Source organism: Coenobita brevimanus, chromosome 38 (assembly GCF_032717465.1).
Source record: "Coenobita brevimanus isolate Jiangsu-jjx chromosome 38, ASM3271746v2, whole genome shotgun sequence".
NCBI lineage: Eukaryota > Metazoa > Arthropoda > Malacostraca > Decapoda > Coenobitidae > Coenobita > Coenobita brevimanus.
In genome coordinates, this window is record NC_136991.1 from 12,662,471 (window position 1) to 12,676,041 (window position 13,571).

The following is a 13,571-nucleotide window of genomic DNA, read 5'->3' on the forward strand; positions in this document are numbered from 1 at the left end:
CCCAGGAATTGATGGAGTGTGTGGTGAAATGCTGAAGCATGGGGGAGAGATAGTAGTATAATGGATGTGGAAGACGTGCAGATTGGCCTGGGAGGAGGGTAGAGTCCCGGAGGATTGGAAGTCAGGTATAAATATTCCCTTGTACAAAGGAAAAGGGGAAAAAGAAGTGTGTGGTAATCATAGGGACATTTGTCTTCTTAGTATAATAGGAAAAGTGTATGGTAGGATACTTATTGACAGAGTTAGAAAAAGAACAGAGGAATTAGTTGGAGAAGAACCGGGGGGCTTAAGGAAGGGAAGAGGTTGTATAGATCAGATATTCATTCTTAGATCTTTAGTGGAAAAGTTTATAGAGAAGGGAAAGAAGTTGTATGCGGCTTTCATGGATTTGGAGAAAGCATATGACAGGGTGGATAGACAAGGATTGTGGAAAGAATTAAGAATATGTGGAGTAGATGGGAAGTTGTTGAATGCTGTGAAGAGTATGTATGATGGTGCTAAGGCTGCAGTGCGTGTGGATGGTGAGCTAAGTGAATTTTTCTCTTTGAAGGTTGGGTTGAAACAGAGATGTGTCATGTCTCCATGGTTGTACAATCTGTACATGGATGGGGTAATAAAAGAGGTACAAGGTAGGGTAGTGGATGTTGGAGTGGCCCTGGTGAGAGAGGATAGTGTTTGGAAACTCCCTGTACTGTTGTTTGCAGATGATACTGTGTTGTTGAGTGAAGACGAAGGGGAGCTGCAAGGCTTGGTGGATGAGTTTGGGAGTGTGTGTAAGTAACGGAATCTACAGGTGAATGTAGGGAAGAGTAAAGTGATGGTCTTTGAGAGAGGTGAAGTCAGTGAATGTACAGCGAGGATGGATGGTGAGGAATTGGAAAATGTGAGAACGTTTAAGTACTTGGGTAGTGTGATGAGTAAGGATGGAGGTTTGGAGGGTGAAGTGCTTGAAAGGGTACAGCAGGGAAGAAAGGTTGCTGGTTCTTTGAAAACAGTGATAAGAAACAGGGAAGTGAGCATGGTTGTGAAAAAGTTACTACATGACAGTATTGTGATACCAACTCTAACGTATGGAAGTGAAGCTTGGACGTTGTTGGAAGGACACAAGTCAAGAGTGAGAGCAGTGGAAATGAGTTATTTAAGAGGAGCCTGTGGAGTCACATGGAGAGACAGGCTGACGAATGAGGATATAAAGGAGCATTGTGGTGTGGATGTGGATGTGATAGGAAGCGTTAGGAGGAACACACTGAGGTGGTTTGGCCATGTGGAGAGGATGGAGGGTGAAAGACTGATGAAGAGAGTGTATATGAGTGAGGTGGAGGGTGGAAGAGGGAGGGGGAGGCCGAGGATGAGATGGAGGGATGGGGTGGAGAGGTATATGAGAGAAGGGTGTGTGAATTGGGAGCAGGGCAGTGAAATGGCGGGGGACAGGGCGACGTGGGGGCGATTTGTTTGTGGCCACCCCAAACGGGATTGAGGTGTCTGGCAATAGAGATATATCTATATATATATATATATATATATATATATATATATATATATATATATATATATATATATATATATATACAAGGAAGAAGGAACCAAAGGCCACGAGCCCGGAATACTTTCCTTCCAAGAGAAAGACAAAATACAGGAGAAAACCAAATTCAAGATCCGATCATTTCGAGATGCCTGGACACACTGCGTTTGAAAGACTGGAGATCATAGCTAGCAGGAAATACAGACAGAGTGAGACAGTTCCAGAGCTGACCTATTGCATGAATGAAGGACTGGGAGTAACGGTGAACTCTGTACTTATGTCGTTCAATCCGGTGCAGTATTTTTTTTTTCCCTGCCATCTTCAGACAACATGAATTATAGCTTTGAAGAGAATTTTCGAACGGTAGGTGTTAGTTGGAACATTCATTATCAGTCTAACTTGTACATATCCTTAAAAGGCTGACGAAAGCAATATTGCACCAAACCGTACCTCCATCTTTCCCTCCTCCCCCTTTTCATTAATCATCCAGTCTCCTTCATAGTTCTCTCTCTCTCTCTCTCTCTCTCTCTCTCTCTCTCATAATATATATATATATATATATATATATATATATATATATATATATATATATATATATATATATATATATATATATATATATATATATATATAAATAATCACGCTACGCCGGCGAGTTGGTGAACTGTTTAAAATGTTTGGTTTCTTTTTTTTGGACAGACTTTGTATGTTCGGCTGCGACAGCATGTCCACAAACACATCCACAGTAATTTAGTTTTAGTAAGCCCTCACCATATGTCAGTCTGTTTAGTTGTCTCTTGGCATTCCTAATTTACCTAGCAGAACCGGCCTGTCATGAGAATTGTCAGTGAATTTAGTGACCTGTGACGGTGTTGTGCTAGTGTGTTGTAGTGACCTGTGATAGTGCGCTAGTGGCCTATGGTAGTGCAATGCTAATGTGTTGTGGTGACCTGTGGAAGTGTTGTGCTAGTGTGTTGTAGTGACCTGTGATAGTGTTGTGCTAGTGTGTTCTCATATCTGTGTCTGATGGCTTCCTATATGGAGGGTTATATTCCCAGGTAAGTTTTGAGAACTACCTTGACTTAAAGGAAAAACTTTTCGAATTTAAATGGGAGGTACAGGTTCTCAAACAGGAGAAATCACAAATGAGGGAATTATTGGAGAAAAGAGAGAAGAAGGCTCAAGGTTGGACACTTGTTCACAAGGGTGCAACAAATTTCATCCTTAAGAAACAAGTGGAGACAGAAACCACAAATGCATTCAACACTTTACATGATGAATGTGAAGGGAGGCAGAGGGGGTAGTAGAGGAGAAGGACGGCGAGTGTACTTCCCATTGTAATCCTAAGATCAAGAAAGGTAAACAAAAATGTCATTGTTGGATACTCCCAGGTAAGATGTTTAAACAGAGCAGTGTATACTCCACTCACTAAACATGTATCTTCTGGGTACCAGGATGGGTAATGTGTTAGGAAAATTTTCAAATATCGTGAGGGATAGTAGAGACAAACTCACTGTCTGCCTGAATGTAGGAGGCAACGATATTGGTAGTTATAGGAGTGAGGTTCTATGGCAATAGTACAAGGGTATGTTGGAGAAGGTTAGGGAGAGGGGAAGGACCCCTACAGTACTCGTGTTTTGCCTAGGAGAGGGTTGTGTGGGAATGGTTGAGCAAAGCGATAGGTTTTAACTGCTGCCTTGAAAGGCATTGCAAAGTGAATGTAATAGACAGCTGGGACCAATTTTGCAGAATGAGTGCTATGTATAGTTGAGATGGGACTCATCTTAGTAGGCAGGGAGTTACTGTTTTAGCTAGAATGATAAATAGGAAGTTTTTTTTTTTTTTTTTTTTTTTTTTTTTTTTTACAAGGATGAAAGTTTGAGTATAGGGTTATCAACAAAAACAAAAACGTAAATCCCAACTTAGAGGTGTAACTACTTGTACTAATCTGAAAATGTACTACACAAACAGCAGGAGTATATGTATTAAAATGGATGAACTCAATGCTTTCATGTGTACAGAGAAATAGACATTGCCGTTACTAGTGAAACTTGGATAAATACAGACACTCGGAAATTTTTAGCAGAATATCAGATAACGGGCTATAATATTTTTGTATCAAACAGTCCGAGAAGTATAGGGGGCAGGATAGCTATTTCTTTATGTCTAACTCAGGGCAAAGGCTTCATGGCCTATCACGAGGCCCCGTAGTCCTCCTACACACTTTTACATGTCACCACTGCGATGCTAACACCCACCATCTATATTGATTACATGCTAGGGCTGTCTCATTTAGGATTGGTATTTTTATGAATGTCGGCGGGTCTTCTGGTAGATCAGTAAAGCTGCTTTTATGAAATTCAAATCCTTAAACTGTTCCCTGCCCCAGCCGGGGAATTGAACAGTTTCAATAAAGGCGACATTAAAGTAAACATGGACACGGAAAGTGTCAAGGCTGAAGGTAGTAAGAACAGGGAGAAATTAGTCTTAGGAGCTGTTCACAGATCTCAAAAATTAAGTAGTGCAGATACTAAATACCTTTGGGAGGAAATTAGGAAAGCATCACAGTCCACCTTAGTAATTATGGTAGGGGATCTTAACCTGTCAAGGATAGAGTGGAGAGATCAGACAGGGAATGCAAAATCACAAAAATTCCTAGAGGTAGTACAGGATAATTTCCTTTATCAGTACATCAGGGAGCCTACCAGAGGTAATAATATACTAGATTTGGTTTTGTGAAATAAAGAAAATATCATTAGGAATATAGAAGTTGGTGGATGACTTGGTAATAGCGATCATGAAGAAATTAAGTTCAAGTTTATTTGAGATGTGTGTTCTACTGAAAACCCCACGATCGTTCCAATTTTTTTTTTTTTCAAGGAGATATCGATACATTAAGAGCTTAATTTAGAACCGTATTCCATGGGGGGACCAGTTGCTTTAGGGAGAGTCAGGTCAATGAGGAAACCAAGGTCATGGGTGAGGGACAGGATATAGGTGAGAGCATAGTTAATGTGACAGAGATTAACTCAGGTCCGTTACCAAGCAGCTACTCGACCAGTGAGAAATATGATAAGTTAATAAATATAATACACAGAGGCCAAGACAGATATATCCCTTCAAAACCATTTGCAACGAATAATTCAAAACCAGGATGGTTAAACAACAAATGAAAATCTCTCTTATGCCAAAGAGTAGAAATACAGTATTTGGACAGGAACACTTACATAACCAGTACACAGTTTTGAATAGGGATGTACAGAGCAAGATACGCAAAGCAAAGCGAGAGAGTGAAATGAATGTTGCTAGTGAACTGAAAGAACACCCCAAGGGTTTTTACCAAATCTATCACACAAAAAACAAAGATGGGATAGGACCTCTCAGAACAGAATCAGGCAACATTACCAGTGAAGATTATTCCCCCCCATGCCAGTGCCATTTTAAAAGGATGTTATGCAACTGTGCACTCAGTGCCAGTGCCATTTTAAAACTTTATTTTTTTCAAAAAATCTTGGAGAGTGCAATTTTCAAACTATGTGTGCAAAACTTCGGGAAGATGTATGTCAACCCTTCCACACCTTGCCTCAGGCGCTCAGGCCTATACACCCATGCGTTGAGTCATCGCCCTAGCTCAGCCTCGCTCTGCTTGTACCACTCATACTGTTCAGTCATGTCTCGCCACGGTCTCTCAGATGATGAGATTCAAAAGCTCCTGAAGGTGCCCTACATTGGCAAAAGCGACGTTGATGACGACGTGCAAGATAAGGATTATGTGCAACCGGAAGAGGAAAGTACTAATGAGGAGGAAATACCCACACCAAGGAAATCCAGGTATGTGAGATATGCTATTTCCCAAGGGATGAGGCCATCAGCACGTCGTCACCTAGCCCTACGTGATGAGGAGGAGGATTCAGATGAGGAAGGTGAGGCTTCTAGTATTCCTGGGTGGCTGGGGAAACTGAAGGTTTCCCCACGTGGGGTTGGAAGTGTTAGGAGGAAGAGAGGGAGATTTGGAAATTTTCCCCTGGCCGGGGACACAGGTGAGAAATCTCGCCCGCACTATCCCTGGCACCCACGTGACCCAGCCCGCCCTAGCACCTCAGGACAAAGTGTTCCCCCATTCCCCACACCCAGCACATCCACAGAAAGTGTTCCCCAATTACCCACACCCAGTACATCTTGTGAAAGTGTTCCTCCTTTTGCTACTTTTCCCAGCACATCGAGGGAAAGTGTTCCCCTATCCCCCACACTTCCCAGCACCTCCAGTGAGACTTTTCCCTCCTGCACACTTCCTCAAGCTTACCCACGGCCTTAGGATGAGGGAGGTGATGATGGTGATGAGGAGGAACTGACGTGGGAGGGGGAGGATGGGAGTGACTTTGTTCCAGAACTACACTCGTTCACATACGAGCATGTTGCTGGGTGTACTGTACACTCGCTCCAGAAAGTATCGGTGCACTGTGGGTCCGATGCCATCTGGAATGAATCGACCATCTGGCAGTGACAGCCCGTTAATACCTGTATATATTATAACATTTACGGCCATTCCATACTCATTATGAAGGACTCAAGAAGTATTTGATATGGCAGTCATCTATCGTCTGAGATGCCTGCGTGTGGGAGGACAGAACCTCAGTTTCAAGTTTCCTTTGTTCCGTGTGTCATAACATTTAACACATTTTCTGCACCAATACTTTCTGGAGCGAGTGTACCTGAACTAACTCCAACTTCAAGTGGGCTGGATTTCTTTATAAATTTCTTTACTGTGGACTTTGTATTGAGAATAGTAGCCCTTACAAACGCCTTTGTTGTCTTTGAGTGTGCAGGGGCAACACAGACACCATATAGCCCGTTGTTTGAGGTGGAAGTGAGCCTAAACGAGATGTATGTGTTCCTAGGCCTTGTACTTTTCATGGGGATTTTGAGAAATAACCAGCTCCCCTCCTACTGGACCGTAGATCCACTAATGGAAAAACCTATCTTTGGGAAAGTAATAGGGGAAGAATCGGTTCCAATACATCCTGAGCCGACTGCATTTCTTTGACCAACTTCATCCTGCAAACGCAAACAACATGGACAGTATGAGGAGGATACGTGTGGTTTTCGATCACCTACGTGAGAAATTTCGTACCTCCTTTTTTCCCTACAGAGACCTCGTCATAGACACGAATCTTGTGCTAAGGAGAGGGAATATTGCCTTCAGGCAATATATCCCCAGCAAAAGCCACAGGTTTGGTTTCAAAATCTTCGTGATGTGCGACTGTAAGACTGGGTATGTGTCATGAATCAAATTCGCGACATTTTCCTTTTGTGAGAAACCACAAACTATTAGTGGAAAACTCACTGTGTATCGTTCAGTTAACCGTTTCTCTCTCCATTTCGGTGGTATACTTTTTTCAAAACATTCGTCACTGTTTCAAAAGTGACCGTTCTAATGCACGTCATTAAGTGCTCTACTGAGCGATATTATTGTTTCTTTATTGTTCGCCCCTGCTTGCCTCAACCGTTGGCCACGCCTTCTTCCGGTTGGCCTGTGCATGTATATACAATATCCTACCACACGCATCGTATTTGAATTCAGTCTTTTGTCTGTCGTGACGGAGTGAGGTTCTGTGCTCCAGTAGTGAGAGTGAGAGAGGTCATCTAGCACCCAGACTCCACTAGACTACAGTTCTCCAGGCTCCCACCCTTCCTTGGTGATATGCTACATTGACCAGTATTTTCTTTTCGTTTTCCTAGAATTAAGAGTTTAGTTAAGTGTGCTGTTTCCTCACATGCTGGCCAGCTGCGCCGCATGTTGTTTTCCTAGGCGTAAGAATTTAGCTTTTGGGTGAGTGAGTGAGTGTGATCTCTTTATTTGAATTCATTTTGAAATGTAACGTTAAATTTATTCCTTTGTAATCAATAAATATAACAGTTCTTTTTCTTTGAGCTTAATGTAATGTAAACTCGTGTTTCATTTCTGCATAATTAAGCTTATTTCCCTTATAGCTCCTAGCTTGCATAAACGCTTTGCCATTCATAACTGGTATTTAGGCCATTCTTGTTGTGTTAAGCTTAAAATCCATTGTGCCCTCTAGGAGTTAACGCATCAGCAAGAACCTGATGTTATTAATAGTATTAGTTATTTATTGTCAGGGGTGAAGTAACTTTCTCCAGAGGCTAATAAACAGCAATTGTGAGTAATTGGTCTCTGCTGTGTACTGTTGAGAAAGTTTATATATTCTCGTTCTGAGAGAATCGGCGAAGGGAGCCGATATAAAGTAATCATTGCTTGATTTAGCAAGACAATTCATTGTCCCTGCTCTAAGATTATTGAACATTATCATTTAATAATTGCATTTATTAAAAACCCCGTGACAGTTGGCGACCTCATTCCAGGATATTAACTTCTAGCTCTAAAGCTATTCACGAGATAATACTCACTCGTTCATATTTAGGTATTTATCATTAAAGTTTATAGGCACAAGCTTACTGGTGTTTACCGTTAGTTTAGCAAGTGAATTTCTGCTTTATTAATCCATAGAGTATTTAACTATTTAGTACTTTATTTTTGTAACGCCAGACGATTTTATTCGCTCCTGGGAAGTCGCCGTACCCATTGCGTTAATTATTGAGTCTTCCCAGTCATTTGCATTTTTGCTTTATTCTTTTCCAGTTAACTAGATAAGACTGGTCACCACTAGCTTGTGTCTGTATTCTTTACTTGTGTTTATTAGCAATCGTTTGCAAAGCAGCAGTCAGTACTCAGTTTCGGCTTAGTAAATTAGCGTCATGGTTACCACTGTATTTTTACAGGAAGCCAAAGACATGGGGCTTACCGAGCCCCAGGAAATTAAAGAGTACATACTCTCACGGCATAATCAGGAGCAGCAGCGCGAGAATGATGCCCGTGAAGAGCGTAAGTTACAGCGCGAACACGAGCAAGAACAGCACGAACACGAACAAAAACAACGCGAACTCGAGTTAGAACATGTGCGAGAACAACTCGAATACAAGCGTAAACAACGAGACAGAGAACGAGAACACGAACGTGCCGAGCGAGAAGCACGCGAAAAACATGAACTTGAAGTGCTGAAGCTCAAGCGAGATTCCTTGGCTTCAGACACATCTGGTGCAGTTGGTCCAAGCTCCACGAGCGTTCTCCTTGCACATGTTATGGCGACCCCACGCATCAAGCTTCCTTCATACAAGGAAGGCGAGCGAATCGAGCCGTACATAGCTCGTTTTGAGGACATGGCAGACATGTATCAACTGGATGAGGCAGCTAAGCGGCTCCAATTTCTTAGTTTATTTGAGGGCCCTGCGCTCGATATTCTTCACAGAATTCGTGGACACAATCTCACATATGAGATGATGAAAGCTGCACTCATTAAGGCGTATGGTCTCACAGTAGACGACGCCAAAGTTCAGTTCATGCGAGGTCGTCTCCAAGACAAGGAGACAGCTGTTCAGTTCCTCGATCGTCTCACTGCTTACTTAAATGAGTGGATGGAGAATGATGAAACTCCTTCCACGCGTGAGGGGACAATTGATCTTATGCTGCGTACACAGCTAGAGAGGTCGTGGCCTGCTCAGCTCATAGCACAGCTTAAGATCTGCCAGGTGAAAGATGCCAGCCAAATGGTAGAAAAGGCTGACGCATTCTTTACTGCATACGGGTATCAAACTCGTAAGCAAAACCCCTGGAACAGCAGAAAAGATACTGCCAAGTCTGGGAAACCGTCTCAGACTGAATCCCAGCACCAGGGCCGTTCTCAGAGTAATGGCCAAGGTCCAAGCAAACCGCAGAAGGACCAGGGGCAAAATACACAGCAGCCTGCTTGGAAGTGGTACAACAAGCACCCCAACCAGCAGCAGTTCCCCAAGCAGCAGCAGCAATACAAGGACAAGCCACGTAACCCTCAGTCAGGTCAATCAGTGTATCGGAGGCAGGAGGCAAACCAGCCTTCATTCCATGACAAGCACACGGTGGTGCCATCTCTACCAGTATAGGTACTTCCCAACAGTTCACGAGTCCCACAGCGACAGTGAACCCCCCCTCCACAGATGGCAAATGTTCCATCTCCACAGGCAATGAGTACGACCCCTCAAGTATCTAATTCACAAGGCACCATGTTTGCCGCATCAATTATTCAGCAGCCTCATGAGTGGCTAGCTGCTTCCTCCACTGGCCCTCCCACAGGTGACAGTACCTTCCTTGTTCAGCCAGGGTTTGTGGGAGGCATTCCTGTGAAGGTCCTGATAGATAATGGATCCTCAGGTTGCTCTGTCAAGCAGAGTCTAGTTCGGCCTGAGCAGTACACAGGTCGACAGATCCATGCAAACCTTATTGATGGATCAGTGAGATTGTTCCCTGAGGCATGTATCCAGGTGGCATCTCCATTTTATACTGGTACGACACTCGCAGTTGTCATGCCAGAACCTTTATTTGACCTAATTATAGGCAATATTCTCGGTGTCAGGGATAATTGCACCGAAGATGATGCTACTCAGACTTCGGCTACAGTAACACGAGCCATGGCTGAGGCTCCAGATTGTGTCACTCCAGTGACCATTGAATCGCCGCAAGATCTGATGTGTAGCCAAATTGTTGTTCAAGAACAACATTCTGACCCGACACTTGCTGCTGTGCAAAAGAAACAAAAGGGTCGAGTGATTAAGTATTCACGGGGAGGTCGAGCCAAGTTCCTTCACAAACAAGGACGGCTCTACCGTGAGTCACGAACACCCGAGGGCGAGGTTCGACTGCAGTTTGTCGTTCCCGCCAAGTACCGCCTAGCAGTGTTAGAATGGGGTCATTGTTCAGCCCCAGGAGGTCATGTGGGCAAAAGGAAAACCCAGGGCCGTATCCGAGCTGACTTTTTCTGGCCAGGGATGGGACGAGACATAGATAGTTTTGTGTGTTCCTGCAGTGTGTCAAAGTACCACTAATCAGGGACATGTCCTTCCTGTGCCATTTGAAACCACACCTGTAATCTCTGAGTCAGTTGAGAGACAGGGCAGTGGTAATTTGGGTGTAAACCTGATGTCTCACCTACTAACTGCTTACTAACTAGCAACTGTTGTATGCTGGGTTCCGTAGATGGGCGTCTTCAGACATTTGAGTAATTCAAAGACTAGCCTGGTTCCCAGTTAAAAGTGTAGACCTGACGTCTCACCCGTTGGTCCCACAGGACACAGTATGTCCAGGGCCTGTACATACTTATATACCATAAGTTAAGGGGGAGGTTTGAGAACCCTGCAGAGACAGTCCGAGGCTGTGTATGAATTACCTTGTGGAACGTCTCGAGCTGTGGGCCTCTCTGAGGATTCCCAGAGAATGCACAATATCCACACGAGTGTTCACACCCACAGTGGGTGTTAAAATGTGACCTGCCCGAGATTGCGTAGCGATTCTCAGCTTCCTGTCATTAATCGTAAACGCAGAGTTAGTTAAGGTGCTGTTCCCTCACATGCTGGCCAGCTGCGCCGCATGTTGAGCGAGGTGGACGCCAGGTTAGAGCTCCCCCTAAACTGGGTGATGGGATGTTGTTAAGGTGCTGTTCCCTCACATGCTGGCCAGCTGCGCCGCATGTTGAGCGAGATGGACGCCAGGTTAGAGCTCCCCCTAAACTGGGTGATGGGATGTTGTTAAGGTGCTGTACCCGCACATGCTGGCCGGGTGCGCCGCATGTTGAGCGAGGTGCATGCCAGGTTAGAGCTCCCCCGCTAAGAACCCTTACAACTATGTTTCCTGGTTAATAATGTACCTAAAAAATTAATGGCGACCTCGAATGTACGAAGCTTAGGCTGTCACTCATATTTTTCAGCTAGAGTGTACCTTTTGTACCATGTACTGATTGCTAGGCAGAGAGAGTAATTGTAATGTAATACAAATTTTTGTCTCATTGACACTTTTGATGCTCCACCTTAATTGATTCTGCAGGTACAGCGATGGGTGTAGCAGTTTTGCTGTGCGGGCCAGCTGATCGTCTGCCACACGCTGCCGCCTCTTCTCCTCTGCCTTTGTTGTCACCATATTATTAATATTTACTATAAATTTGTATTACATGATTTTACACGTAGGTACAGTTACACTACAACTGTCACACCTACACCATGTATCACATACACCGCGCTACACAACAATTAGTTGTCAGTGTAAATGTAGTGAACTTTCGCTCAGTTTGACCTGAGTACAGGATTTTCACCGTTGTCACGGAGTTTTTTCCCTCAAGCTTGCCCCTATTAACGTAAATACGAGGTTTTTACGCTCACTGGCGATAGTGATTATTTCCTGTAGCAGGATAGCACACACACCACAGCGTGAATCTTGTATGAATGAGTTAAGATGTGTACATATATATATACATATATATATATATATATATATATATATATATATATATATATATATATCCACAAATTTTTTCCCATAAGGAAAAAATTTCATTTTGTGGGGGCGTAATGTCACGAATCAAATTCGCAACATTTTCCTTTTGTGAGAAACCACAAACTATTAGTGGAAAATTCACTGTGTATCGTTCAGTTAACCGTTTCTCTCTCCATTTCGGTGGTATACTTTTTTCAAAACATTCGTCACTGTTTCAAAAGTGACCGTTCTAATGCACGTCATTAAGTGCTCTACTGAGCGACATTATTGTTTCTTTATTGTTCGCCCCTGCTTGCCTCAACCATTGGCCATGCCTTCTTCCGGCTGGCCTGTGCATGTATATACAATATCCTACCACATGCATCATATTTGAATTCAGTCTTTTGCCTGTCGCAATGGAGTGAGGTTCCGTGCTCCAGTAGTGAGAGTGAGAGAGGTCATCTAGCACCCAGACTCCACTAGACTACAGTTCTCCATGCTCCCACCCTTCCTTGGTGATACGCTTCATTGACCAGTATTTTCTTTTCGTTTTCCTAGACTTAAGAGTTTAGCTAAGTGTGCTGTTTCCTCACATGCTGGCCGGCTGTGCCACATGTTGTTTTCCTAGGAGTAAGAATTTAGCTTTTGAGTGAGTGAGTGAGTGAGTGCGATCTCTTTATTTGAATTCATTTTGAAATGTAACGTTAAATTTATTCCTTAGTAATCAATAAATTTAACAGTTCTTTTTCTTTGAGCATAATTTAATGTAAATTCATGTTTCATTTCTGCATAATTAAGCTTATTTCCCTTATGCTAATCTATTAGTATATAATATTGATTATAATATTGTATACATATAATATTCATAGTAAATTGCAATGATCTAGGAATATTACATTTTAACGAAGTTGTATACATATTTGAATAAATGCCATGGTTGTTGTATGACATTTTGTAAGATGTGTGTGTATAACATTCACATATAATTGTGCAATGGTAATACTGCTAGGTTATTACATTACATATTGAGTTATCCCTTTAGTAATGTCTAATATTTCACCTAACTTGTAAGATGATTCTGGTAATACAGAATTGTAATACATAATTGTAACATTGTGAATTGTTACATAATTGTATTGTAATTGTTACATTGTAGTAACATTGTAGTAATACATAATTGTAACATTTTATGAATTGTTACATAATATTGTGGTAAGGCATAATTGTGTTGGCCTTATAATTGTAGTTACATTTTGTTAATGCAACTGTTACATAATTGTGTTGGCCTTAGAATTGTAGTTAAGGTTACATAAAAGTTACATCTTGTTAATGCAACTGTTACATAATTGTTACATATTGTTTGTAGTTACATAATTGTAGTTAAAGTTACATAAAAGTTACATCTTGTTAATGCAACTGTTACATAATTGTTACATATTATTTGTAGTTACATAATTGTAGTTAAAGTTACATAAAAGTTACATCTTGTTAATGCAACTGTTACATAATTGTTACATATTGTTTGTAGTTACATAATTGTAGGAAGTGTAATATAATGCAATCGTTTGTCGTTACATAATTGTTACATTTCGTTTGTAGTTACATAATTGTAATAATTGCAGTCCTGACATTGAATCCGGTCATGCTGCGGTCGATGATATGATGTGCCATGCCACTAGCTTGTGGAGACAACAA